This window comes from Aegilops tauschii, chromosome 1 (assembly GCF_002575655.3).
Source record: "Aegilops tauschii subsp. strangulata cultivar AL8/78 chromosome 1, Aet v6.0, whole genome shotgun sequence".
Lineage (NCBI taxonomy): Eukaryota > Viridiplantae > Streptophyta > Magnoliopsida > Poales > Poaceae > Aegilops > Aegilops tauschii.
In genome coordinates this window covers 263,846,720-263,874,286 of record NC_053035.3, presented here as the reverse complement: position 1 = coordinate 263,874,286, position 27,567 = coordinate 263,846,720, and the positions used below count along the sequence as shown (strand labels likewise).

At 45.5% G+C, this 27,567-nt stretch overlaps 1 long non-coding RNA gene across 1 annotated transcript; it reads left to right on the top strand.

Annotated features, from left to right (window-relative positions):
* The first annotated feature begins 3,550 nt into the window (after window positions 1-3,550).
* Window positions 3,551-4,127, top strand: LOC109759490 (uncharacterized). The gene is made up of 2 exons (XR_012200255.1): window positions 3,551-3,635; window positions 3,743-4,127. It is a non-coding gene; the product is annotated as an uncharacterized lncRNA (long non-coding RNA).
* The last annotated feature ends 23,440 nt before the right edge of the window (window positions 4,128-27,567 follow it).

The following is a 27,567-nucleotide window of genomic DNA, read 5'->3' as shown; positions in this document are numbered from 1 at the left end:
TAACCTGCAGAGGAGAAGCATTTTTGTCATTAAAAATCAAATCATTTCTACATAATGAAAAAAAGAAAGTGGTATGAATGCTCAAGCAGGCGAAATTTTGTTTTCCCCTCTGTATTTTGGACTCCCGATGATGTCGTGTGTTCGCGGCTGTCGCTTTTGAGTTACTACCCGGACATTTCCACATGATGCTAACTTTTGAGCGAAGTTTGGTGTTGTATTTGTTGCCGAGACGAACCAGTCGTAGTACAATGCAAAAGTTGCCGGATTGCCCTGTCGTTCGGAAAATGCCTTCTGTGTAGAAGCTGCTGAGGTAGAAGAACCTGATATGGAACAAAACTCAATGAGTAATTTTGTTTTCTCGAGATGCTGAAAGGGACACTAGTGGCATTTGTTGCGGAACCTTCCATTTGAACCACTCGTGTATCATACTCGTGGAGGGCGGATGGGCGAGGGGACAAGAGAGAGAGAGCTTTTGGCTTGCCACTCATTGCGAACTTTCCTTGCCAATGTTTTCTGCTGAACTTTTTGTGGTTTCCAAATTGTTGAGCTTGATTTAGGCTTGCTGCTAGAAAAACGTGGCATATCATTAATCAAACAGCATTTAGAGAGTGTTAAACTTGGCTAAAACACTGATGTGGCAACGCCGGCGCCTCTCATGTACAGGATGAGATAAAACTGATAGCAATGAGTACACGAAGTATAGTGTAAGGGCATCTCCAATGTTGACCCGCAAAACAGACACCGCATCCGTCCACGGATCGGGTGGACCGGGGACTACTTCGTTGACATGGATGCGGGAGCCAGCCATCCAATGATATCCGCATGCGATTCAAACCACATTTCACATCCAATGATATCCGCATGCGATTCAAACCGCATTTCACATCCAATGATATCCGCATGCGATTCAAACCGCATTTCAACAGACTGGACGAAATTCATGCAAACTGATTGGTTCTTGTATAAACCGGACAAAAATAATTACATTTTGGACATATTTTAACTAACTATAGCGGACTACGCTACTCTATTCTAACCTAGTCTAGCTGCAGCGGAGCCCCATTCTCACGACATGTCTTCCCTATGTCCAAAAGTGCTGCTCATCGAAGTGCCGTGAGACCCCGAGGAATATGCTTCAGCGGGAGGGCAAGAGTAGTCTCCGCTTCTCCCATATCTTCCCTATGTTTGGCTACACGGCTCATCGGAGTGGCCCCAGAGGGATATGCTTCAGTCAGAGGGGATGGGTGGCCTCCGCTTTCATGAAGAACGGATCAGGGTTTGTTTTTGTGGCGGGGGGCGACGGTCACCTGCGGAGAGGGCAAGACACCGGCTATGCACGCCGACGACGCGGTGGAGGTGGCCTTCATGCACCCAAGCGGCAGCGGCCTCCCATGGTTTATTTTTCCTCGCTGTTAGCGGTGGCCGTGGACATGTTAGTCGCATCGTCGGTCTATGCGAAGCCGGGTTTTTTCTTCGTCGGTATGGTGTGGTTCCACCAATGTTGACGGCGGATGGCGCAGTTGGAGGTGCAGAAGGAGCGGTATGACACGGCCTCGTACAAGGCAACCACAATGCTTGTGTCGTTGTGCTTCCCCCGCGTATCGGCCTGGAGCAACTCGCCACTCCGTGAGTTGGCTTGGAGCGGCGACTTGCTCCTCCACGCGTCGGCTTGGAGCGGCGACTTTTCTCCTCCGCGATTCAGCTTGCAGCCTCGCCCATGGTATTGACAGCCTGGAGCGGTGAGGGAGGTGGAGCAGCGAGTTGCCTGACTCGTATCCGGCGGGCTCGGTGGGTTACCCAGCCGACTTTTATGCCGAAGAACTCCTCTTCCTGTTCGCCGGATGCCATGGAGAGTGTGGAGAGTATGGTGCAAGCAGGAGATGGGGAACGGATGTGTGGTGCAGTTCTTGCCCGACGTCTGGCCTTGTTTAAATAGCGCGCAGACTTGAGGAGCCAACTGGGGTTGTGTTTAATGTCGGCCGGCTCGTGGATAGACGTGTGGCCGGAGTAGTTTTCTCGGTGCACGCGCGGGTTTAATGGAGGTATGTGAGCAGTCTAAAGCCATTTGAATGCGGCGAGAAGGCGTGTTTCAGTCGGGCGTGCAGCGGGCGATCCTCTCTCGGCCGGCACGCCCTTCAATGCCGGCAGTGAGAGGTTGCGTCCGCTCTGGGCCGGCGTCAATGCGGAGCGGCCGCTCTACAAGCGGCATGAATGCTGATAGCTGGCGTCAAGCGGGAAAGCACACGGGCAAGGGAGGAGGATTTTGGGTGGGCCAGGTTAGTCAAACATGGGCATGGCAGCGGTCTGGACACCTGCAACCTCCCCCCTCCCATTTTGTTTTCGGTTTGCGGGGGAAAATGCGCTGGACCGTCAAGCGGACATATACATGACTGTGTTGGATGACAATAAACATTCGGACCACGTTGCGGGCAGTTTGATGATCGACGTTGAGATGCCCTAACTCGATTTGGTCATCCTGACTCGGTTTAGTCACGAAACACAACGCACACGGCTCTTGCCTCTTAGTGGTGCGTGGAGGAACCATCTTGTATATTGGTCCAACGAACTAGCAGTGCAGGACATCTTCCACATCACATCACATTTGCCATTGGACAAGATAAAATGGGTTGGGCCAAATAACTCCAACACATAGGAGTAAGTATAATCTCTACTACTTATAAAAAAACGTGTTTCTCAAAATAAACTTATAAAAGAGCGGAGGTATTTCTTTTCTAAAGTCACCCGTGAGTATACACCAATCAATTACTACCATCAGATCATTACACTAAATTAAATCAAACTGTCTGGATTAATTCAATCGTCCAGAAAAATTGCAATTAGCATTTATTACCATCGAGTGGAGCACTCTGCTGAAAATCGTCCGCCAATACGTGTTACAGGAAATGTACTTAAGGTAAAGTGTGTCTGTGTTCATAGGGTGAGTGTATGTGCATATACGTGGTCTTTTGCGTTGTAGTATTATATTAGAAAAAAATGACGCACAAACGTTCTACGTGTTCTGAAAGAAAAATAATAATTTTGATAATCAGCAAAAGTTCCCTCAAAAAGCATGACAATCAAACATTTTTAATGGCGATTTATGTTGTTCAAGAATGGCAAATTTCTTTAGCAAGCATGATAAATTTCGTCCAATTTAATTTTTATCTGCATTTGCCGTGCTTGCTAAAGCAATTTGCCATCCTCATGACAACATGAATTGCCATGAGAAACATTTGATTTGCTATGGTCTCTCAGCGAATGTCGACACAATAACAGTCCATTACAAAAAGGGTTTAGAGATGGCGTGTGGTGGTGTGTATGAATCGAGGACGGCCAGCCGACGGTGAGGATAGTCTGGCCGAGTCGAAGACTCGAAGTCCGAATATTAGCGCTGCATCGTCCACGTTGGATCCAGAGTTCAACTAGAATTTCAATTTGGATGCCCTTACATATACTCGATTATCGATCGAGCATACATATCCGCGTTGAAGAACGAACGCGCGTTGGCAAAGCAAAACCACATCAGCCGGGGATCGATGGGCGAGTCCAGATCTGCCGTCGTCGACTTGGAGAAAGCAACCTTCGATTTGGAGCAAGGCGCCGCAGTCGAGCGCGACTATAAGGAAGAAGCAGCGGTAAGTACGCAAGTGATTATCCTTCGGATGCTGCACACGCATCCATGACATTTAATTACTCCAACTCAATCGACTAACCCTCGACGTTGATCCATGGCGACCTGAAGCGGCGCACGGGGATGTTTCTTGGCGGCTTCTTGCTCCTGCTCGACGTTATTATTCTTGTGTCCTCCGGCCTGTGGGCAGGCTTCGCGGCGGCTATCCTGTTCGCGGCAGTAATCTTATTTGTAGTTTCGATTGTGCGCCGAGCTGGCCCTTGGCCTGATGAAGATGACGACGATGTCCGCCGGGAAGTAGTGGACATCAAAGCAGCTCCAGCTCCACCAGCAGAAATAGAGTCACGCTCTTTTGATCTTTTGCGTGATGCTCCTCATACTTTTATCCTTCCAACGTTGCTCCCTCTTATACTATATTCATGATGTTTTTGCTTGACAAACTATCTTCATGATGTATGTTGTATGGGTGCATATGAAGATGCTCAAAGGTTCCCTAGAGAGACGTCACATCAAACCAATGCATATTGCACAACTTCTTTTTAACATCCTTTTTATACTTTTTTTAACATCTTGTTTCTATTGCTAACTGTTTTTGAAATAATTCACCATCCATGCCGAATGATTTAGACTAGCCACAATGGGTAGTAACATAGAGTAGTAATATGTCCATCGTGCATGGCGGAACACGTGGACTGCGGGACGCCGGAGTTTTCATGCACGTTGGATTGTACGGCGTTTCGGCTACCCTTGCTGGGTGTGGGATCAGAAAGGCAGTTGGGTCTCGTGGAGGCCTGGGAGATGTTCGAGGTAAGCTTGTCGGGGGGGGGGGGGGGGGGGTGATGAGCCACCATCAGGCAGTGTCACCCCGTGCACGCCTAGGCCGGCCGAACCCGCGTTGGTGGAAGTTGAGCAGCTCTGCGAGGACATGCGAAGAGCGATCGAGCCTATCTTGGCAAGGTCGGACGCGCGCACGCATGGGGTTCCAGCCCGTAGACCCAGAAAGAAGCGGATTATGGAGGTTACGCCGTGGAGAAGTGAGAGGATTGTGAAGCATGGGGCCAGCAAGCAACAACAGGTGCTTATCCGCAAGTTGTGTTTGGCTCACGAGGGAGAGGTCATCTCGGAGGAGGCGCTCAGGATGTACGTAGAGCTTTTCAACCACCCACTCTCAGAGGCTCACATTGCAGCTGTTTTGGCTCTGTTCGGATGGGAATCTCCGCCGGCACCGTTGTTTGACACGATCCAGGCCGGCGCCGCCATGGCCTAGTGGAGGAGCCGGTGGGCATGGTAGGATGTGAACATGAATGCACAACATTTGAGAGTGCTTGTGTGAATGTGCGTGGGCTAAATGCCCCGGCACGTAGAGATGCGGTGAGGAAGGTAGTGCTCGGGGCGAACCCGGGCATCGTTTGCCTTCAGGAGACCAAGTTGCAAGAAGTTTCATTAGCGGTTGTACAATGTTGTCTCGGCAATAAATTTAACAACTTTTATTACATCCCTACGGCTGGTACGCGAGGTGGGATTCTGGTGGCTTGGGACGAGATGATCGTCAAATTGTCCAACCCACACTACTAGAGCAACTCATTAACGGCAATTGTGAAATCTGCCGGTGCGCCGGAGTGGTGGCTTACGTGTGTGTATGGACCGCAAGAGGATAGGGACAAGGTGGAATTTCTGCAAGAACTCGTGGACATTAGAGAGCTGCATGCGGGCCCGTGGCTAGTTGCGGGTGGCTTTAATCTAATTGCACGGCAAGAGCATAAGAGCAACGACTTGATCAACAGGAGGATGCTGGGCAGATTTCGGGCCAAGTTGAATAGGCTGGAGTTAAAGGAGATGTACTTAAATGGCCAACGTTACACATGGTCCAATGAGCGGCAACTTGCTATGCTGGAAAAGATCGACCACGTTTTCGTCTCGAATGAGTGGGATCAGGCGTTCCCGATATGCTTCCTGTCGGCGCTGGGCACTGCAATTTCGGATCATTGTCCGTTGCTATTGGACATGAATGTGGAGATTAAGACGCACAAACGCTTCCGCTTCGAAGCCTTTTGGACGAAGGCGGCAGGTTTTATGGAGATGGTGCAGACGGCGTGGGACTCTACCCCTCCAGCCTCGAACGACTACCTCACGTTGCACTGCAAGCTAAGGGCCACGACAAAGGCGTTGCAGAAATGGAGCGACCGGTGGATTGGGAATGTAAAACTGCAGATAGCCATCGCTTTGGAGGTGATTACGCGTCTGGATATCGCAATGGAGGCTCGGGTGTTATCAAACGCGGAAAGAGAGCTATGGAAGTGCTTAAAGCACATGCTGCTTGGGTTATGCTCGTTGGAACGATCAATAGCGAGGCAGAGATCGCGGCTGTTACAGTTGCGCGAGGGAGATGGTAATACTAGACTGTTTCATCAATAGGCGAGTCACAGGCAGCGGAAGAACGTGTTGCGTTCGGTCAGGTACAATGGGCAAATTTACTCAGGGCAAGATGAGGTGGCCTCAGCGGTGGATGCTTACTATGGCCGTGCTTTTGGCTGGTGTGAGACGAGACAACACACGCTAAACCTGGAGGGGCTCAACCTGCCACGGAGAGACTTGTCGCGACTAGAGGAGCCGTTCTCACCTGAGGAAGTGGAGAAGGTCATCAAGGAGATGCCAATGGACAAAGCGCCCGGGCCAGATGGCTTCACAGGAAGGTTCTATGGCGCATGCTGGCATATTATTAAGGTGGACTTCATGAGGGCTATGGACTGCATGTATCGGGAGGACATGCGGGGCATGGTGGCAATAAACAGATCGCTTGTGTCCCTACTGCCAAAGAAGGAAGGTGCGCTGGATGTAGGCGATTTTCGTCCCATAAACCTGGTGCATGGAGTCATCAAGATTTTCGAAAAGGTCCTCTCGACAAGGCTGGCTGTGGAGCTCCCTAACCTGGTGGGGAACCATCAGAGTGCGTTTGTGAAAGGAAGGTCCTTGCATGACAATTTCATGCTAGTGCAAAGTACGGCGAGGCGGCTGCACGCCTTGAGGAACCCGGCGGTGCTACTCAAGCTTGATATTTCGAAGGCGTTCGAGTCGGTTCAATGGCCTTTTTTGTTGGAAGTCCTGCAGCAGTTCGGGTTTGGGCACAAATGGAGAGCGTGGATTTGTGGGATCCTTGCCACATCAACTACTAAGGTGATGGTCAATGGAGAGCCCGGTGGAACAATATTCAACTGCAAAGGTATGCGTCAAGGAGACTCGCTGTCACCCATGCTGTTCATTCTCACGATGGAGCCGCTGCAGCGTATGTTTGAGGCTGTGGTGCTAAAGCAAGTGTTGGAGCCGCTGGCTCGGTCGGGTGTGAGGCAAAGAATGTCAATATATGCAGATGATGTGGTACTTCTCCTGAGGCCGAGGCATGTGGAGTTGGTAGCCTGTAGAGCAATCTTTGAAATGTTTGGTGAAGCCTCAGGATTACGCATCAACATGGGCAAATCAGCTGCACTGTCGATCAGATGCGATGAGCACATCATAGCTTGGGTAAGCCAAGAATTGGCATGCCCGATGGCATCGTTTCCGATCAAGTACCTCGGACTACCACTCTCGCTAAGGAAGCCAACGGCAGGACAACTACAATACTTGGTGGACAACTTGGCAAACCGGTTACCAAAGTGGAGGGCAGCGCTAATGCCAAAGAGCGGGAGGTTGACACTTGTTCAGTCGGTACTGTCTGCTATGCCAATACATGCGATGATGGCGCTGGACCTACCAACGAAGACAATTGCAGCAATGAACAAAGTGTGTAGGGGTTTCTTATGGTGCAAGAGGGCCGAGGCAAATGGAGGCAATTGTGCGGTAGCCTGAGAGGCAGTGTGTGCACCGAAATGGGTAGGAGGACTAGGCATTCCTAACCTACACTGGCTGAATGTGGCCATGGAAGAGAGGTGGCCATGGTTGAAACAAGTTGATGCTTCCAGACCGTGGAGTGAATTCTCTATCAAAGTGCCAAAGGAGTCTATGCAGCTCGTCTGGGCTGCAACTAGAGCCGATGCTAGAGACGGAAGGACAGCCTTGTTTTGGGAGGACAGGTGGTTAGATGGCATGAGGGTGCAGGAGTTGGCACCAGACTTGTATAACAGGATCCCGGCAAAGATCAGACGAGGGGCCATGGTTGGTCAGGTTGCAGTAAGTGGCGAATGGACACAGGCAGTTGGACCGGACCTTGATGAGAATATGCTGCGACAGTTCTTGGAGTTGTGGAGTAGGGTGGCCGCATGGGTGCCCACAGAGGGGGAGCACGACGAGGTGCGTTGGTCTTGGGATGCGCATGGCTAATTCACCGTGAGATCGGCGTATGCAAGCAGATTCTGGGGGCGTGAGGAGGTTCCAACATCGATGCTGACGTGGGAATCGAGGGCACCGTTGGAATGCCGCTTCTTTGCATGGTTGGCCCTAAAGAATCGGTGTTGGACCTTGGACAGGCTAGCCAGGAGGGGTCTACCGCACCAAGACGCATGCCCTTTTTGTGATCAGGAAGAGGAAACCATAAAGCACATATTGCTCACGTGCGTGTTCGCCAAGATGGCATGGATGGTAGTTGGAGAGGCACTTGGCAGGGAGGACTGGCTGCCGAATCAGGAGGACACACTTGCGGACTGGCTATGCACTAGATGTGTGGGCAATGTTACGTGCACTAAGGACTTGCGTGCGGTGTTGCTACTGGTCATGTGGGAGCTATGGAAGCATCATAATGCCATTGTATTTGACGGTGATTCCCCGTCGATTGCGAGACTCATCAACAAGGTGAAGACGGAGGCCAAAGTGTGGGCTACGGCTGGGCTAATCAAGACGGATTTGGAGGGTTTCTTAGGTAGATTGCATAGGTAGGCTATGAGGGAGGAGTAGGTTAGTGATGTGGTGGGTGGAGTGGGTGTGCGCTAAAGGCCGCACGGACATGTAAATGTAACTTGTAGCGGAGGCCTTCTTTGCCTTTTCTTCTTTAATATATGATATGCACACTCATGCATATTCAAGAAAAAATATGTCCATGTTACTACTATATGTTACTACCTCTATAGTGGGGAGTAGCATATGTGTGGTAACATGCAACACTTCATTTATTAGGCTATAGACTCATCTTGCCTTGATATGTGTGATGTTACTCATACTACTAGTAACTAGCTATGTTACCACATGCCTCTCTTTCTTCATTTATTGCTTGCCACATCATCTATTTTATCTAAATATGTGTGATGTTACTACCTATGTTACTCCCACTGTGGGTAGTCTTAAACATCTTATTTCACAACCCGAAATTACAACGAGTCAGCACGCACCGTTCAATGACGCGCACTGATCCTTGTGCCCGCTTGCTTGCGTGGCGCTACCTTTCCCGCTACATTATGACCTATGTGGCACACGTTAATTAGTTGTTCGTATTCCCCTCAAAAAGTATATTAGTTGTTCGTATGGTGCAATTGGTCATATATATTACTCCTCTTTTATGAAAAGAAAAAGATTCAGATCTATTATAAAGTTTTGTTATAGTACAACGCATTTCAAACATAATAAAAATTACAACGAGGTTCCTTCACTACCGAACGACCACCATCGTCGACAGAACAAGTTGTCAATGTCGTCGCTCCCTTATGTGTCCCTAAGGACCAATACCTTGAAGTCGCAATCATCATCGTTGAACCCATGAGTAGATTTAAATGCGAAACCCTAAGCCCGCCGTCCCAGGAAAACGGCATGAATCTACGCCGAAGTTTTGTGAACTCCGTTCTGATAGTCGAACTCAAGGAGGAACATGGTCTCGAAGACCAACTCCCAATTGATAACTCACTGATATCTCTGGTTAATAACGAAGTGCCAGAAAGAAGAAAAAAATGTGCCTTGAAGAGCAGGTGTTTGTAGTATCGAAAGGGGTCAATTCCATTTCCCCCCTAATCTTGCCCCAGTCTCAGCTTTACCCCTACAAAAAGCATGTGCTCAACTTTGCCCCTCTTCCGTCTGGTGCCGTTTCAGAAATACCCCTCCGCGTCGTTTCCGTCCAGTCAAAGTGGTTTGACCGTTTTCAGGACAATTTTGGGACAAGTTTGCCCCTACTTACATGTGGGGGGCCGACCGAACAGTTATCTCTCTCGGTTTTCTTCTTCTTCCCGACGCTAAGAACAAAGTGTAGGAGGAGGCGGCCGCTTAGGCGATTTCGACAGCTCGGTGCTGGAGAGCTAGCAAAGGAAGATGGCGTCCATGTCCTCACGGCTCAGTGCTTGGCGACTTCAGCCGCGGAGGACGAGGTTAGTAAAGTGTGCATATTTGGGGATTTCAGATCTAGGGTTTGTGCGGATTTGGGATTTTTTAGCCATGTGCATCCGATTTTGTTTGTAGGTGGATGGTTGCGGCATTGTGCAGTTTAGTTCAGAGCATTTCATTCCCAATCCCATCTTCTGTGGCCTTGAGGAGCGCTCGAAGCATAGATGCCCAGGGCATGGGCTAGTTCCGGCTCGCCGTGTAGCTTGGGGAGGAGCAAGCACTGGTAGACCTTTTTTGGGTTGTCCAGTTGATGTAAGTGCTATATTTCCCTCAATTTGATTTTTTTGTCGAATTGATTCTAAGGTTTCAGTTTGACATTATTTTTGAACTATGCTTTTGCAGCTTCCCGATGAATGTGATTGGGTTGTATGGATTGACCCCCCTCCTACTGACTATGTTGGGCTTGCTTTTGAGGATTTACATGCTGCCCTTGAACACAGTTGGATCAAAGCAAGCAATCTGGAGAGGAGGGTTGTGGATCTTACCACTAAAAACAAGAAGTTGAAGCAAAAGTTGAAGAAAAATAATGAGCTGATGGAAACAATGTGCTTTGTCATTGTTCTTGGCATAAGCATTGTGGCTAGTCTTGTTTCTGTGTGGTCAAATTAGGCTATTTAAGTGTTTGCTGATCTAGGTTATGTTGTTATGTTCTGGAGCCTTTATGTAATGGAGCCTTTATATAATGGTGTGAACTATGAAATTGTAGTAGATGTTCTGGAGCCTTTATGTTATGTTCTGGAGCCTTTATGTTCTGGAGCCTTTATGAAATGTCCCTTTATATAATGGTTATGCTGTTAATGTGGTTTAAATCCTGTATGAATGCACATTGAGGTACTTTTGGCTAGTGATGTTTCCATGTGGTAAATATGAGCACAAATATATATATCAATCCAGGGGCAAATATGAGCACACAAATATAGCACAGGGGCAAATATGAGCACACAAGTGTAGCACATGGACAAATAGGAGCACAGAAGTGTAGCACAATGACAAATATGAGCACATTACACAGGAGTTCACAATAGTTTGACAACATGCAAAGCAACACACATCAGTTAACACATTACATCTAACATAGCAGTTCATCACTCTAGTTGAACAGAACCAACATTAAGCTGATCACACTAGTTTGGCCCTCTTGCTCCTAGTGTTGGCAGCAGGATTTGCAGCTTTGCTCCTTGTGCTGACAGCAGAGTTGCAGCCTTTCGCCTTCTTCTGTGGTGACCCCCACCTAGTTCCTCTCTCAGCATCTCTTTTAGTACATTTCTTTGGACTGAGAAGCATGTAAACAATCAAGATGAGTATGAAATAATGAAGTTACACAAAGAATGCATGAACATCTAGTAGAAAACATACCTGACAAGTGCTGTTGGAGAGCTTGGAGCTGGTGCAGAGCTTGGAGCAGTTGGTGGAGAGCTTGGAGTAGTTGGTAGAGAGCTTGTAGCAGTTGGTGGAGAGCTTGGAGCAGTTGCAAGAGCATTTTCTGGAGCATTTTCTGCACCCCAATGCTCATCTTCTCCAAATGCAAGATCAATTGACTCTTTGCAATGGGTGACTCTGTGACCAAGTCTGCCACATCTACTACATTTCTTTTGCCTTCCTCCAAGACCTTTTCCTTCTGCCTGTGCCCTTATCCTAGTTTTCCTTGGTCTTCCAGGTGGTCTATTTTGCACTGGTGCACACAGTTTAAACCCAGTATCAACAATGTCCCACTGCCGCTTCCCCTCCATTGCAGGCAAATTCTCTGCATAAGTAAGATTGAATCTATGCACAGAGTAAAACTCATGCACATACTGATCAATCTCACTTGCTGGACCTCTGAGTGAAGTAATGAAGTATAATGCATGAATGCAAGGTTGTCCAGTGATTTGCCATTTTCTGCAGCTACAAGTTTGTTCTTGCAGATCAACATGATACCTCCACTCCCTCTTCTCTTTGTCAATTGCAGTCACCTCTGCCTCATGAGTACTTCTCTTAACAATGCTCATATCTAAGGTCTTTGATTTTTCCATTAACTATTTCATCACTTTGGGGACTATGATATGCCCTCCATAAGTGCCAGCAGAAATGCTTTGCCTTAGATCAAATTTCACCATTAAGACTTGCCTGATTTTGTCTAGCAGGTCTACAATGTGTAGTCCTTTCCATTTTCTGATTTTGGAATTGAAAGATTCTGCAAGGTTATTATTCACATAATCTAACTTGCACGTGTCATTGAACAGTGCCCTGGCCCATATCTTGCTGTGATGTCCATCCAGATAATCCTTTACATCTGGCTTGCTATACAACTGCCTGAGATGGTAATTGTGTTTCTTTAAGCTAAATGTTAGGGAACAGGGCCACAAGTTCTCATAAAAAAAATCCCTTTAAACTTCTTGGTGAAGTTTGCAGCTAAGTGCCTCATGCATTCTCTGTGCTCTACTCCAGGGAAAACATCATCTACAGCTGCCTCTAATCCTTTACAGGCATCAGTGTGTATGACTAGACCATCTGGGTGGCCTATCAGGGTTTTCAAGTGCTCAAAGAACCATGTCCAACTCTCCAGGTTCTCTACCTCTAGCACACCATATGCAACTGGAAATATCCAGTTGTTTGCATCTACAGCACATGCACTGACTAGTTGTCCTTTGAACCTACCATTGAGTGCAGTGGCATCTACTGCCAGATATGGCCTACAACCTTCTAAAAAACCCTTCCAACATGCCTTAAATGACACAAACACTCTCCTAAAGCACTCTTTGGACCTGCTCTGACCATTCTTTTCAAACTGAACAGTGTGCCTATCAATGTGAACTACACTACCAGGTGATGCTTTCTCTACCTCAGCCTTGAATGTGTACAATAATTGAAAACTGTTAGTCCACTTACCATAGATGTTGTCAATGGCCATCTGTTTACCATAAAATACTCTCATGTATGGCAGCTGCAATCCATACTTCCTCTTCAAGTCAATTTGAAGTTGTGTGACCCTTATATTGGAGTTTTCTCTCACCCAGTTCTTAACTGCATCTACAATCCATCTGCACTTTGTTGATCTCAACCTTTGTCTTCTTGTCACACTTGGGCATGTCTGAGGACTTCTGTTTACTTTGACCTGCAGTTAAACATTGTAACCAGGATCAGAATCATAAACAACATCACAATCATAAACAACATGCACAGTTAACTGTTAGTGTACCTGAAATAGTTTGGTATTTTTCAGAAAGGATGCATGCATCCTCCACTTACACCTTCTATATGCACATCGTACTGTTAGCCTACCAGGCTCACTCTTGTCAATTTTGAATTCACTTTGAGTCTTGATTGCATAAGTGGCTAATGCATTTCTGCACTCTACAACATCAGAGAATATAGTTCCTTCTGCAAGAGAAGGATCATCTCTGTTAAAATGCACATCTGGCCTGGTCTCATCTGAACTCTCAGAATAACCCATGTCATTGTTCTCCTCTCTCTCATCTGAATCTGTCTCAGCAAACTCTGGAGGGGAAATGTAATCATCTTGTTGAGCTGCTTCCTTCCCCTTTGGCTTCTTCCCTATTACAAATTCAGGATGCATTAATTCATCCTCATCATCTGTTGGGACATCATCAGGTTGTTCCTCTTCTATGATTGGATCAGCATCTGGTTGCTTGCTACTGCTAGGACCTGGTTCATGCACAGCACTAGTTTCTGAATTTCTTCTTCCACCTGAACTACCTCTGCCACCTGAATTCCTTCTTGCACCTGAACTACCTCTGCCACCTGAATTCCCTCTTGCACCTGAACTACCTCTGCCACCTGAACTCCCTCTTCCTCTTGTTTGACTGCACCTAGCTTGAGAACTGTGAGCTTGAGATCTAGTTCCTCTCCTCTCAGTCTCTCCTCTAAGCCTTTGTATCACATTAATTTCTAAATCTACTGTCTTAGTTTCAGCATTGGTTGCAAACATAATTCCCAATTCATCATCAGACTGCACTGGCACCCAATTAGTATTTCCCATGTCCCAATACCTAATTTCTACAACATCATAGAGGCCCCATGGATATTTATCTGAGATTGCAGATCTAAACTTCACAAATGTTGATGTGCAATCAACTACAAGATGAAAATTAAACCCTGTGCCAGATCCTTTTGTACCAGAACTGCCTAACACGGCGGTTTCCATCCTACAGTTGAGATAGAAAGCTCTAGCTGGATCCATCCTACGGTAAATGTTGAGAAAAATTAGAGGAAGGCAAAGACAGTGAGCATAGCAATCGTGCGAGTAACCTAATGGAGACACTTACCCCGTTGGAACAGCCGGTGTGGTCGCCGCTGTGGTCTGAGAGCTCTCAGCTCTGCCGCTGCCGGCGCCGCTTCCACGAACGGCAGCCATCCGCGAAATCCCTCGGTGAAGAGGAGCGGCGGGTCAGATCCAGCCGCCGCGCATCTCAATCCCCACGCTATCCCTCCACGGCGGCCGACGGCGAACCAAATCGCGTGCGGGCTAGGGTTAGGGTTCAAGTCGCCAGAGAGAAGAGAAGAGATGAGAGGAGAGGATATCTGTGAGTGAGTGACTCTGTCCGAAGGGCCCCACATGTAAGTACCAGGGGTAAATTGTCCGAAATGTGTCTCCTGCACGGTCAAACCACTTTGACTGGACGGTAAGGGTACGGAGGGGTATTTCTGAAATGGTACCAGACGGAAGAGGGGCAAAGTTGAGCACTTATTTCTTTTAGGGGTAAAGATGAGGCTGGGGCAAGATTAGGGAAAAAATGTAAATGTCCCTCGAAAGAATTGTCCCTCAGTGTGAGAAGAAGGTACCAATCCATAGAGTTCTCCTAAGAGTCGACGATCACACATGGACTCAACTAAAATATTTTTTCTTGGTCCCCAACTTAGTATAGAGATGTTGTCAATCCAACTAGCTTTGCTAGTTACAATGATTAATATGTTAATTTCATACACATGCTATATTAATCATTGTGAACATCTAGTAGAAAACATACCTGACAAGTGCTTTTGGAGAGCTTGGAGCTGGTGCAGAGCTTGGAGCAGTTGGTGGAGAGCTTGGAGTAGTTGGTAGAGAGCTTGTAGCAGTTGGTGGAGAGCTTGGAGCAGTTGCAAGAGCATTTTCTGGAGCATTTTCTGCACCCCAATGCTCATCTTCTCCAAATGCAAGATCAATTGACTCTTTGCAATGGGTGCCTCTGTGACAAAGTCTGCCACATCTACTGCATTTCTTTTGCCTTCCTCCAAGACCTTTTCCTTCTGCCTGTGCCCTTATCCTAGTTTTCCTTGGTCTTCCAGGTGGTCTATTTTGCACTGGTGCACACAGTTTAAACCCAGTATCAACAATGTCCCACTACCGCTTCCCCTCCATTGCAGGCAAATTCTCTGCATAAGTAAGATTGAATCTATGCACAGAGTAAAACTCATGCACATACTGATCAATCTCACTTGCTGGACCTCTGAGTGAAGTAATGAAGTATAATGCATGAATGCAAGGTTGTCCAGTGATTTGCCATTTTCTGCAGCTACAAGTTTGTGCTTGCAGATCAACATGATACCTCCACTCCCTCTTCTCTTTGTCAATTGCAGTCACCTCTGCCTCATGAGTACTTATCTTAACAATGCTCATATCTAAGGTCTTCGATTTTGCCATTAACTATTTCATCACTTTGGGGACTATGATATGCCCTCCATAAGTGCCGCCTTAGATCAAATTTCTCCATTAAGACTTGCCTGATTTTGTCTAGCAGGTCTACAATGTGTAGTCCTTTCCATTTTCTGATTTTGGAATTGAAAGATTCTGCAAGGTTATTGTTCACATAATCTAACTTGCACCTGTCATTGAACAGTGCCCTGGCCCATATCTTGCTGTGATGTCCATCCAGATAATCCTTTACATCTGGCTTGCTATACAACTGCCTGAGATGGTAATTGTGTTTCTTTAATCTAAATGTTAGGGAACAGGGCCACAAGTTCTCATAAAAAAATCCCTTTAAACTTCTTGGTGAAGTTTGCAGCTAAGTGCCTCATGCATTCTCTGTGCTCTACTCCAGGGAAAACATCATCTACAGCTGCCTCTAATCCTTTACAGGCATCAGTGTGTATGACTAGACCATCTGGGTGGCCTATCAGGTTTTTCAAGTGCTCAAAGAACCATGTCCAACTCTCCAGGTTCTCTACCTCTAGCACACCATATGCAACTGGAAATATCCAGTTGTTTGCATCTACAGCACATGCACTGACTAGTTGTCCTTTGAACCTACCATTGAGTGCAGTGGCATCTAGTGCCAGATATGGCCTACAACCTTCTAAAAAACCCTTCCAACATGCCTTAAATGACACAAACACTCTCCTAAAGCACTCTTTGGACCTGCTCTGACCATTCTTTTCAAACTGAACAGTGTGCCTATCAATGTGAACTACACTACCAGGTGATGCTTTCTCTACCTCAGCCTTGAATGTGTACAATAATTGAAAACTGTTAGTCCACTTACCATAGATGTTGTCAATGGCCATCTGTTTACCATAAAATACTCTCATGTATGGCAGCTGCAATCCATACTTCCTCTTCAAGTCAATTTGAAGTTGTGTGACCCTTATATTGGAGTTTTCTCTCACCCAGTTCTTAACTGCATCTACAATCCATCTGCACTTTGTTGATCTCAACCTTTGTCTTCTTGTCACACTTGGGCATGTGTGAGGACTTCTGTTTACTTTGACCTACAGTTAAACATTGTAACCAGGATCAGAATCATAAACAACATCACAATCATAAACAACATGCACAGTTAACTGTTAGTGTACCTGAAATAGTTTGGTATTTTTCAGAAAGGATGCATGCATCCTCCACTTACACCTTCTATATGCACATCGTACTGTTAGCCTACCAGGCTCACTCTTGTCAATTTTGAATTCACTTTGAGTCTTGATTGCATAAGTGGCTAATGCATTTCTGCACTCTACAACATCAGAGAATATAGTTCCTTCTGCAAGAGAAGGATCATCTCTGTTAAAATGCACATCTGGCCTGGTCTCATCTGAACTCTCAGAATAACCCATGTCATTGTCCTCCTCTCTCTCATCTGAATCTGTCTCAGCAAACTCTGGAGGGGAAATGCAATCATCTTGTTGAGCTGCTTCCTTCCCCTTTGGCTTCTTCCCTATTACAAATTCAGGATGCATTAATTCATCCTCATCATCTGTTGGTACATCATCAGGTTGTTCCTCTTCTATGATTGGATCAGCATCTGGTTGCTTGCTACTGCTAGGACCTGGTTCATGCACAGCACTAGTTTCTGAATTTCTTCTTCCACCTGAACTACCTCTGCCACCTGAATTCCTTCTTGCACCTGAACTACCTCTGCCACCTGAATTCCCTCTTGCACCTGAACTACCTCTGCCACCTGAACTCCCTCTTCCTCTTGTTTGACTGCACCTAGCTTGAGAACTGTGAGCTTGAGATCTAGTTCCTCTCCTCTCAGTCTCTCCTCTAAGCCTTTGTATCACATTAATTTCTAAATCTACTGTCTTAGTTTCAGCATTGGTTGCAAACATAATTCCCAATTCATCATCAGACTGCACTGGCACCCAATTAGTATTTCCCATGTCCCAATACCTAATTTCTACAACATCATAGAGGCCCCATGGATATTTATCTGAGATTGCAGATCTAAACTTCACAAATGTTGATGTGCAATCAACTACAAGATGAAAATTAAACCCTGTGCCAGATCCTTTTGTACCAGAACTGCCTAACACGGCGGTTTCCATCCTACAGTTGAGATAGAAAGCTCTAGCTGGATCCATCCTACGGTAAATGTTGAGAAAAATTAGAGGAAGGCAAAGATAGTGAGCATAGCAATCGTGCGAGTAACCTAATGGAGACACTTACCCCGTTGGAACAGCCGGTGTGGTCGCCGCTGTGGTCTGAGAGCTCTCAGCTCTGCCGCTGCCGGCGCCGCTTCCACGAACGGCAGCCATCCGCGAAATCCCTCGGTGAAGAGGAGCGGCGGGTCAGATCCAGCCGCCGCGCATCTCAATCCCCACGCTATCCCTCCACGGCGGCCGACGGCGAACCAAATCGCGTGCAGGCTAGGGTTAGGATTCAAGTCGCCAGAGAGAAGAGAAGAGACGAGAGGAGAGGATATCTGTGAGTGAGTGACTCTGTCCGAAGGGCCCCACATGTAAGTACCAGGGGTAAATTGTCCGAAATGTGTCTCCTGCACGGTCAAACCACTTTGACTGGACGGTAAGGGTACGGAGGGGTATTTCTGAAATGGTACCAGACGGAAGAGGGGCAAAGTTGAGCACTTATTTCTTTTAGGGGTAAAGATGAGGCTGGGGCAAGATTAGGGGAAAAAATGTAAATGTCCCTCGAAAGAATTGTCCCTCAGTGTGAGAAGAAGGTACCAATCCATAGAGTTCTCCTAAGAGTCGACGATCACACATGGACTCAACTAAAATATTTTTTCTTGGTCCCCAACTTAGTATAGAGATGTTGTCAATCCAACTAGCTTTGCTAGTTACAATGATTAATATGTTAATTTCATACACATGCTATATTAATCATTGTGAACATCAATTTCATACTAGTTGCATATCTCCAAACATCATAAACATGATGAGCAAATTACAGGTATGTATCAATTAAATGACAACTTTTTCATGCACTGGATAATCCGTTGTGTCATTGGCGCAAATACCAATTGCAACCACGAAGTAAAGCAAAGGTGAGGATCTGCTCCAACTACAGTGTTTGCCCATGCGATGATATGTCAAACGAACATTAGGCCGTGACATACCATCGAAGGGTGTGTGGTTCTGTTAGGACCGAGAGTATATCGACCAAAGGGGGGTGAATGGGAGATTCAATTTTTTCAGAGCTTTGAATCTAAACCAATCAGCAAAGCAGAATTAATTCTCAATGAAGTGCACCGAAAGATAACAGAGGCAAGCGTACACACAAAATTGATCGAGGAAAAGAGCAAGCTAAACTTTCGATGAAAGTGAAGGTAATCTTTCGGGTATAGTAGCACATTACTTTGATTATAACGATAGTGACACAGAATGGAAGTAAGGCAAGCAACATGATGAGATAGTTGGCAAGGGAGCAAGAAGTGTTGTTTTTGTACTAATGATGAGACAATTAGACACCTCTTTTTCCAATGCAACTTTGCCCCTTCTACTTGGTTAGTCATCCAAACAATGTCAAGTTTATATCCGCCCACAAGTGTTGCCAATATTTTTGGTCATTGGTTGGACGGTATTTCAAATAGGTTCAGAACGCTATTGAGGGTGGAAGCGTATGCCTTACTATGGTCACTTTGGATATGTAGAAATGATTTTTTAATGACAAAAATGCTTCTCCTCTGCAGGTTATTTTCCATTGTACGCACTCGCTTTCGTATGTGGTCTATGCTACAATAAGCGGAGGTCCAGCTGTTGTTCAAGGCGGTGTGTACGCGGTTGGAGCATGTGGCTATGGCGGTTTTTACCCAACATGGGTGGTACCATAGCCTCCGGATTGGTCCACCTCACCTTTCGACATAGGCATAGTGTCGGTCTATAGGACTCTACTTTTGCCGATTTGTCGGGGTTTTTTCTTCTGGTTGTCAGACTTTTGGTGTTCGGATGGGTGCATCCTAGTTATGTAGAGGCCAGGTGTTTCTCATAATACTTTGTATCCACTTGATGCTACATTTTGAGTTAATAAAATCACCCTTTATCGGAAAAAAATGTTTGACGTATTTCTTCAAAAACCATAATTAATCTTGGTTGTTGAAGACTTAGCTTGGTGAAGCAAATTTCTCTTTGACACTCAAGCCAACACCTATCCATGTAGAAAGTGTGCAACTCTCAAGAGTAGTAGGTACAAGAACTCTTACTCAGATCTACAGCGATGCGCAACCACTATCTAAGTTCCATCTCTTGATTTTCTCTTAATGGGTCTTAAACTCAAATCTCTCGAGAGGGGTGCTCAATATTCTCAGAATCTTAGGCCGATTTGCCAACGAACAACGTTGGTGTGGGGTGGCTATTTATAGCGACATACTTCCCTAAAGTGACCATTTAGGACACGTGGTCCAGTCAATGGCCAACCGACATGTTTCGAATGGTCAAAATTTGAGCACAACGGTAACATTGCTTACGAAGCAAGTAATGCTAACTCCTTGGTCCGAAGGATATTTCCTGCAGCGCAGAAGAACATCGTCTCTGGCTAGCAAGTACTTATTCGGAGCACAAAGAGAATTCTCTCGGTCCTTATAGGTTTTGGCTAAGCATCACAACAGACCTAAGCTTCGAGAACATATACCCCTCTTAATAGTATGGAGATACTATGTCTCAAATAAGAGAAGAAGAACAATGAAACAAATGCTACATCTTCGCTTCGCCTTCAATCTTCTCGACTACAGTCATTCTTCTTCGGATACACCGAATGAAAATTGCTTCGCATCAACAATAATTTTAATGGATCAATTCTTTCACACAATCTTCTCGGTACTCTTTCTTCTCGAAAGGTATCTCCTTATGTGCAACGTAGATGTTCCTAGGTGAATTTCTCCAAACTTTTGGGAAGAATACATCATTCTTCTCGGTACTCCTAGGACTATTTCTCTCTGTGTGCACTAGCAAACAAATCCGTCCCTTACTGTTTCTGTCAACAATATGCAAAACACACCGGGGCAAGTAGTTGCACCAACAATCTCCCCCTTTTTGGAAGATTCTTGAAAAGATAGAAAACATCAAAGAGTACAGGTAAGGGTAACCAATAATGCGCGAATAAAAGTTGAGAGTATATACGAAGATAAAGTACGTTCCCCCTAAATGTATGCATTTTACTAAAGGTTTGTCGATCTGAAGTTCTGCATAAGTTAGAGAGCAAGGGGGCGGTAAATCTTCAGAAGTGAGTGACACTGATGTGTGATTCGATTGAGGCATATCAAACAATGCACTTGATGATTTCTGAGTGAAATGGTTCCTGCAAAGTAGAGCCTTTGAAAATATTTGATCCAAGAATATAAAGACTTTGAAATGATTTATCACAAAAACAAGGAATTAAGTTTTCTTCAGACAATCACACAGTGTCAGATCCAATTCTGAAAGGTTTTCTCCTGCAAGTTGGATTATCGAGAATTAACAGAGCAAGTGAATCAAAATATTTCAGACAACATTTTGATATGGTTCCACCTACAAAACGACGATTGAAAACCAAACCCATGGCAAATAACCCGCACTTTTAAACTCTCGGTGTACATCTCCCCCTTATTGTCAACAAGTCGCAAAAAGGAACAAGATAACACAAGGAACTACTCATTCGAAGAACCAGTAGAGCTAGAACTATTTGGGAAATAGATCCAGCAACAATAGAAGCAGAAGCTTGAGCGGCAGCAGAGGTTCCTACTTTGGCTTCAGGAGTGAGATGATTTTCTTTTGGGGCGCGGTTCGTTGGGGTAGTAGACAGAAGTGACTTCAGTCTTATCCACTTCATCATCTGGTTCAAGAAATAGCATTGGTCGAACAAGATCTCTATGGTAATACTAGAGTCTATCTACGCAGGTGAGGAATTTCAAACATGTCCAGATAGTTCTTAATCCTTTTCAATGCCCTTGGCATGGAGCTGTTCTCGTGTGTAGTGCTTCTGACGAAGAGTCCAAGTGCGATTTTTTTTCTTCTCTTTCACCAATAGCAAAGCTTGGCGAGGATAGTTGTGCCAGAGATTTACTTCAATCATGAGATGAATTGTCTCTTTATGATCCATCTTGATGTGCCTTTCCAGAGTCTGGTGAGTTAGAAGGAAATCTCATACAGTGAAGGATTTTCATCCTTACGGATTTCAACAATGGTCTGTTTAACCTTCTGTGCATTTACGAGGGCATTTCTTAAGGAACAACAGGAGCTTTGCCTTTGTCATTGTCCCTGGTAATCCGAAGAGTATCGCAAACAGGAGGGATGTAGACTTCAGAATATAGGGGCAAAAGTACCGCTTCCTGTAATCTGCTTAATATCATGCTGGAACAATGGAGCATAAGGTTTCAGGCTTGAGGAGCTTCAGCAACATATGCCAAGTTCCAAACGAATAAGTCTAGCAGGTCAAAGTGAACACCTATTGAGACTGCCTGAAGTGCATTTTGGACAATTCCTTTGATCTTGTTGGGCATGTTGGTTGGGGTGATGGAGTTGCACAAAATGTGAAACATGACCATGTTGTCATAGGTCAAGTTCTCCGGACTTGACTCATCAGTGCAAGTATGTCCAACTTTCTCAGGATCCGTCAGCAAATGCACTTGTTCTTCAGTAACCTCCCAGAAAAGCAGTCTATGTTCTCGAGACTCATCGAACTCAAATCAACAAAAATGAAGCAAGGCAACAAACTAATCTACAGTGCATGTGATCTTTTCATCCTCTATCATCCACTCGAATACCCATGTACTGCAATCATCCAAGCTTCCCGAAACATATCATGTGGCATAAAATTACAGGATTATCTCTCGGTTCCACCCATGTTTGAACCGAAGAAACCTTTTCAGGTGCACTTGGTCGAGCTATTCAATGACACGATGGAAGCAGGACAGTTCTTCAAGTTCTGCGAAATCCAGAATCTTGTGCTTGATGATGCGATTCTTGAAGAAGAGAATCCTACCATGGTACACTGCCTGTTCCATGGTCCAGAACCTAGATGACAAGGAAGTCCTTTCTCCTTCACATGGGCTCTTCTTGAAAAATGCAAGCTTTAATCAATGAATCCTTTCATTAAATCTCGGTTCATTCGAGCCTGTTCCTTTCAGAAATAGTGGAAATGTTTCCAAAGAGTTTGTAGAACTTCTTCATGGGCTTTTGGCTTGGGACGAGCATCATCTAGTGAAGTGACATTCTCGTCAATGGGTTTGAGGGGAGCAACATATTTCTTTGATTTTCCTTTTGATGATGGCTTCAAGGAACTTGAAGGTCCATCATTCTTGTTAGCTTTCCTTTCAGCAGACATTGTAACTTGGTTAACCTTCCCAACCATTTTCTCAGCAAATTCTTCAGAATAATCTTTCTTTGACTCTAGGGCATTTTCTTCCTTTTCATTTTCAACTTCTGGAGGCACTATGGCCTTTTCTTCGGCACTTGGTGGTACTTGGGCTAGCACAATAGGTGGGGCAACTTCTTCCTGAGCCTGGCTCATCTATAATCTTTTCTTCCTCTCCCGAGTGAATATCAACAGGATGAGGAGCAACGTTAACATCAATCCGAGTAAAAACATTGAGGACGAGACTGGGCAGAATTCTTTTGGTCCCTCATCTTTCTCTCTCTCTCCTCCGCGCTAGTGACGTGGCTTGAAAGTGCGTTGGTATTTCCCCAAAGGGGAAGGGATGATGAAGCACAGCTACGGTAAGTATTTCCCTCAGTTATGAAACCAAGGTATCAATCCAGTAGGAGAACCAAGAAACAGTATGTAAATGGTACCTGCACACAAAGAACAAAAACTTGCAACCCGACGCGTAAGAGAGGTTGCCAATCTCTCCACGGTAAAAAGATAGATTGGTTTGTGTAAGATTTGATAAATAGATCGCTCAAGAACACAAAATAAAAGGTGCAAATAAAAAGTGAAGCAAGGTATTTTTGGGTTTTTGGAATAATAGATCTAAAAACAAACGCGACAAAAGATAGATCAGAAAAGCAATATGATAAAAGATAGACCCGGGGGCCGTAGATTTCACTAGTGGTTTCTCTCAACAAAATAGCGCACATGGGTAAACAAATTACTGTTGGGCAATTGATAGAAGATCAAATAATTATGACGATATCCAAGGCAATGATCAACATATAGGCATCACGTCCAAGATTAGTAGGCCGAAACGATTCTGCATCTACTACTATTACTCCACACATCGACCACCATCCAGCATGCATCTAGTGTATTAAGTTCATGGAGAAATAGAGTAATGCAATAAGAACGATGACATGATGTAGACAAGATCTATTCATGTAGGAATAGACCCCATCTTGTTATCCTTAGCAACAATACATACGTGCCTCGCTAACCCTTCTGTCACTGGGTGAGGACACCGTAAGATCGAATCCATCACAAAGCACCTCTTCCCATGGCAAGAAAAATGATCCAGTTGGCCTAACTAAACCAAAGATTCGAAGAAGAAATATGAGGCCATAAATAATCATGCATATAAGAGATCAAAAGAAGACTCAAATAATATTCATGGATACAGATCTAATCATAAACTTGAACTTCATTGGATCCCAACAAACACACCGCAAAAAGTCATTACATCAAATAGATTTCCAAGAGACCATTGTATTGATAATCAAAGGAGGGAGAGGAAGTCATCTAGCTACTGCCTACGGACTCGTAGGTCTATGCTGGACTACTCACGCATCATCGGAGAGGCACCAATGAGGATGATGAACCCCTCCGTGATGGTATTAGATTGGATCTCATGGTTCTAGAATTTGCGGTGGCTGGAATTGTGTTTCGTCTCCCCTTCTAGGGTTTCTGGAGTATTTAAGTATTTATAGAGCGAAGAGGCAGTGGAGGAGACCCCCATGGGCCCCACAACCCATCAGGGTGTGCCATGGTGTCTTGTGGGCCCCATGGGCCTCCCCCAGGTACTTCCTTGGCTCCCAAGTTGTCTTTTGGTCCAAGAATGATAATATAATAGCATGGAACAATAAAAGATTATAGATACGTTGGAGACGTATGAGCTAGGCTTGGAGGGCATGACAAGTGCATTCCTCAATGGTGTCGGAACAACTTTCTCCACGTCAATCTCTTCATTTGTATGTTCTTTGGGAGCATGTTGCTCCAGTTGTTCATTTCCTTCGAATTGCATTTCCATGAAAATAGCAGAATCGTCAAGCTTTTCTTCATGGGCCGCTCGCCCGGTAATGACTACTTCTTCAACACCAGCAAAATGTTGTGCTTCTTTTTCTTCAGGTGGAGGAGAGGATGGAGCTTGCTGTAGTGGAGCACTCTATCTAAGTGGAATGGCATCGGTGGCAAAAGTCATCAGACGGTGATCTTTGTTTTCTTTCAGCTTAGTAGCCTTCGCCCTTGTCTCCTGACGTTTTTACTTGGCAATTCTACTTCTGGCAGCTTCTGCCTTCCTCTCAATCTCCTCATTCCTTGTATCACACAATTGAGAAACATCCATTTGCATTCGGTTGTGGCAATCAACCTTGTTCTTTCTAATGACATTGAGAGCTTTGGTAACTGCCAAATGTCCTTATCAAGGCCATTCACTGGTACGGCGACGTGCTAAACAAACGGTTTAAACCCCTTTCCGTGACGGCATTTGGAACCGTCGCCAAGTGAGTGTGTGCGGTAGGGTGTCCTTCCCACATGACCCAGAAATCGTCGGGGATAGGCCCTCATGGGACCCAGGCTGGGGCCATGTGCGATCGAGCGAGGCATCGAAACCCAATCATTTCCGTAGGTATGTACATCCCACACGGTAATCTGAGAAAATCATTTCCATAGGTATGTACATCCCACACGGTGAATCCCAGAAAATCATTTCCGTAGGTATGTACATCCAACACGGTGAATCCCAGAAAATCATTTCCGTAAGTATGTACATCCCACACGGTGAATCCTAGAAAAACATTTCTGTAGGTATGTATATCACACACAGTTCTTTGTGTGGTAACGTTTGTGCAAGGTGGCCTAACGCAAACAGTTCGTTGCCGGAAGCCATGTGTGATTATTAGTTGATCGAACATGCCTACTTTATAGAAACCGTGCGGGTTGTTTGAGTTCATCGCCCACGGTGCTGTCTAAGTAACCGTTTGCAATAGAAAACCCCAATAAGCAGGGTAATTAGCCTATTATTGATAATCCATGTACTAATCAAACTGATATTTCTTATAAAACACGCCAGATATTTCATATTCGTATAAAAGCAACCAGCATTTCATAATCGAATTACATCAGATAGCTTCGGCACTCAGTTACGCCATTACACAACAGCACCAAGTTTCACATGCAGCATCAAAAACCTTTGGAAAGTAGCATCATACACGGTAAATAGACAGATGAATCTCATCTGGGAAACTGCAGAAGCGGAAGGCAAATATTGAGCCTGCAGTGATGTTGAATGTCCTTGCAACTTTAGGCCAGTGGCTATGGATAATTGCCCGCCCAACCTTCGTCCTCTTTAGCAAGACTTCAATATTGTACCGTGGGTGTTGAATGAATACCTTCCTCGCCTCTTGACCATGCAGGTGGTTTGAGAGGTAATCATCGGTGAACTGCTTTGAAAAGTACTGAAAACAAAGCTATGCATAAATCGCTATTGTAAATTTTGAAATGGCGCAAGGGGTAAAAACAAGGTAAAAGAGTTGGTACCATCCTATAGTTGACTGATGTCTTCTTCATTGTGCAAACAAAGATCTTGCTGTTATTCGTTGCAAGTTTCTTCATCCTAACAATCTTTCTGAGTTTCTTGACTTGACTGATATTCATGGACATCTCATTTCCCCATATGCAAAATGGGTCAAACAGTGGGTCTACGCCTCTGACAGCAGGAGCTACATGTGCAAGACCAAATTGTAAGAAACCTAAATATTAGAATGATCATGGAACTGCACAATAATGTGCTATTAGCCAAAGGATCCTGCTTGAACAAACCTTGATGGTAAACCGCAGTGTCTCCCATTGTTTCCTTGCAACACACATAAGGAAGATATTGATCAGGTTAACTAAGAGTTGCCATACTATCAGTAGAATATGTATTGAGTACAACCAAATTCGATTGGTGTCACATGCATAACAACACAAAATTGTACCCACAACAAATGAAAATCAAATTGCAGAACTGAACCAAACAGTTAAATGGACAGCAGACCAAATGAACCAAAATAGTTAACTGAGCACGACATTGCAGAATAGAAACATGTACTAGAAGATAAGACAGTTAACAAAACAAAGAATGCTTGAGAACAGTACTACGAAATGTAGCAATTGTTGGACCAAAGTGTTAACTGAACATTACATTTCAGAGGACCAAATTGTTAACTGAACATCAGATTGCATATTAACATTACAGAGGACAAATCACTAGAAGGCACTGGCGGTGGCCTCGAGAAAACATCACGAACTGTATTTTAAAGTAGACAACCGCGTGGCGGTGTCGATGGTGGCCTCGAAGACGAGGTGCTCCTCCAAGATCTGGTGGTCGACACGCATGGCAGCCATAGCAACCTCGTTCGCGCGTGCGGCCGCATGCTACTCAGCTCCACGTTATACTGCGTGTAAAATGGCTGTGGGCGGCGCTTAATTGGAGGAGGGGGGCAGTGATTTCGGTGGGAGGTGTCCCTCCGTCAGTCGGGGCATGTGGGACGGGAAAGGAGGAGGATGTTGTGGGTGGGGTGTGGATTACCTGACCATATCGACGAGGCCGCGCAACAAGAAGAAGGGTCGGCGGCGAGGAGGTCGCGCAGCAAGAAGAAGGGTCGCCGGCGAGGAGGCGGCACTGCAAGAAGAAGGGTCGCCGGCGAGGAGGCGACGCTGCAAAAAGAAGGGTAGCCGACGAGGAGGTGGCGCTGCAAGAAGAAGGGTCGCCGGCGAGGAGGCTGAGCTGCCAGTAAGCAGCAGTGAAGGTTTGAACTTGGAAAGCAAGGAGGAACAGTGGAAATGTGGCTTTTGGTAGGAGGGAGGGGGCGGGGAGATAGAT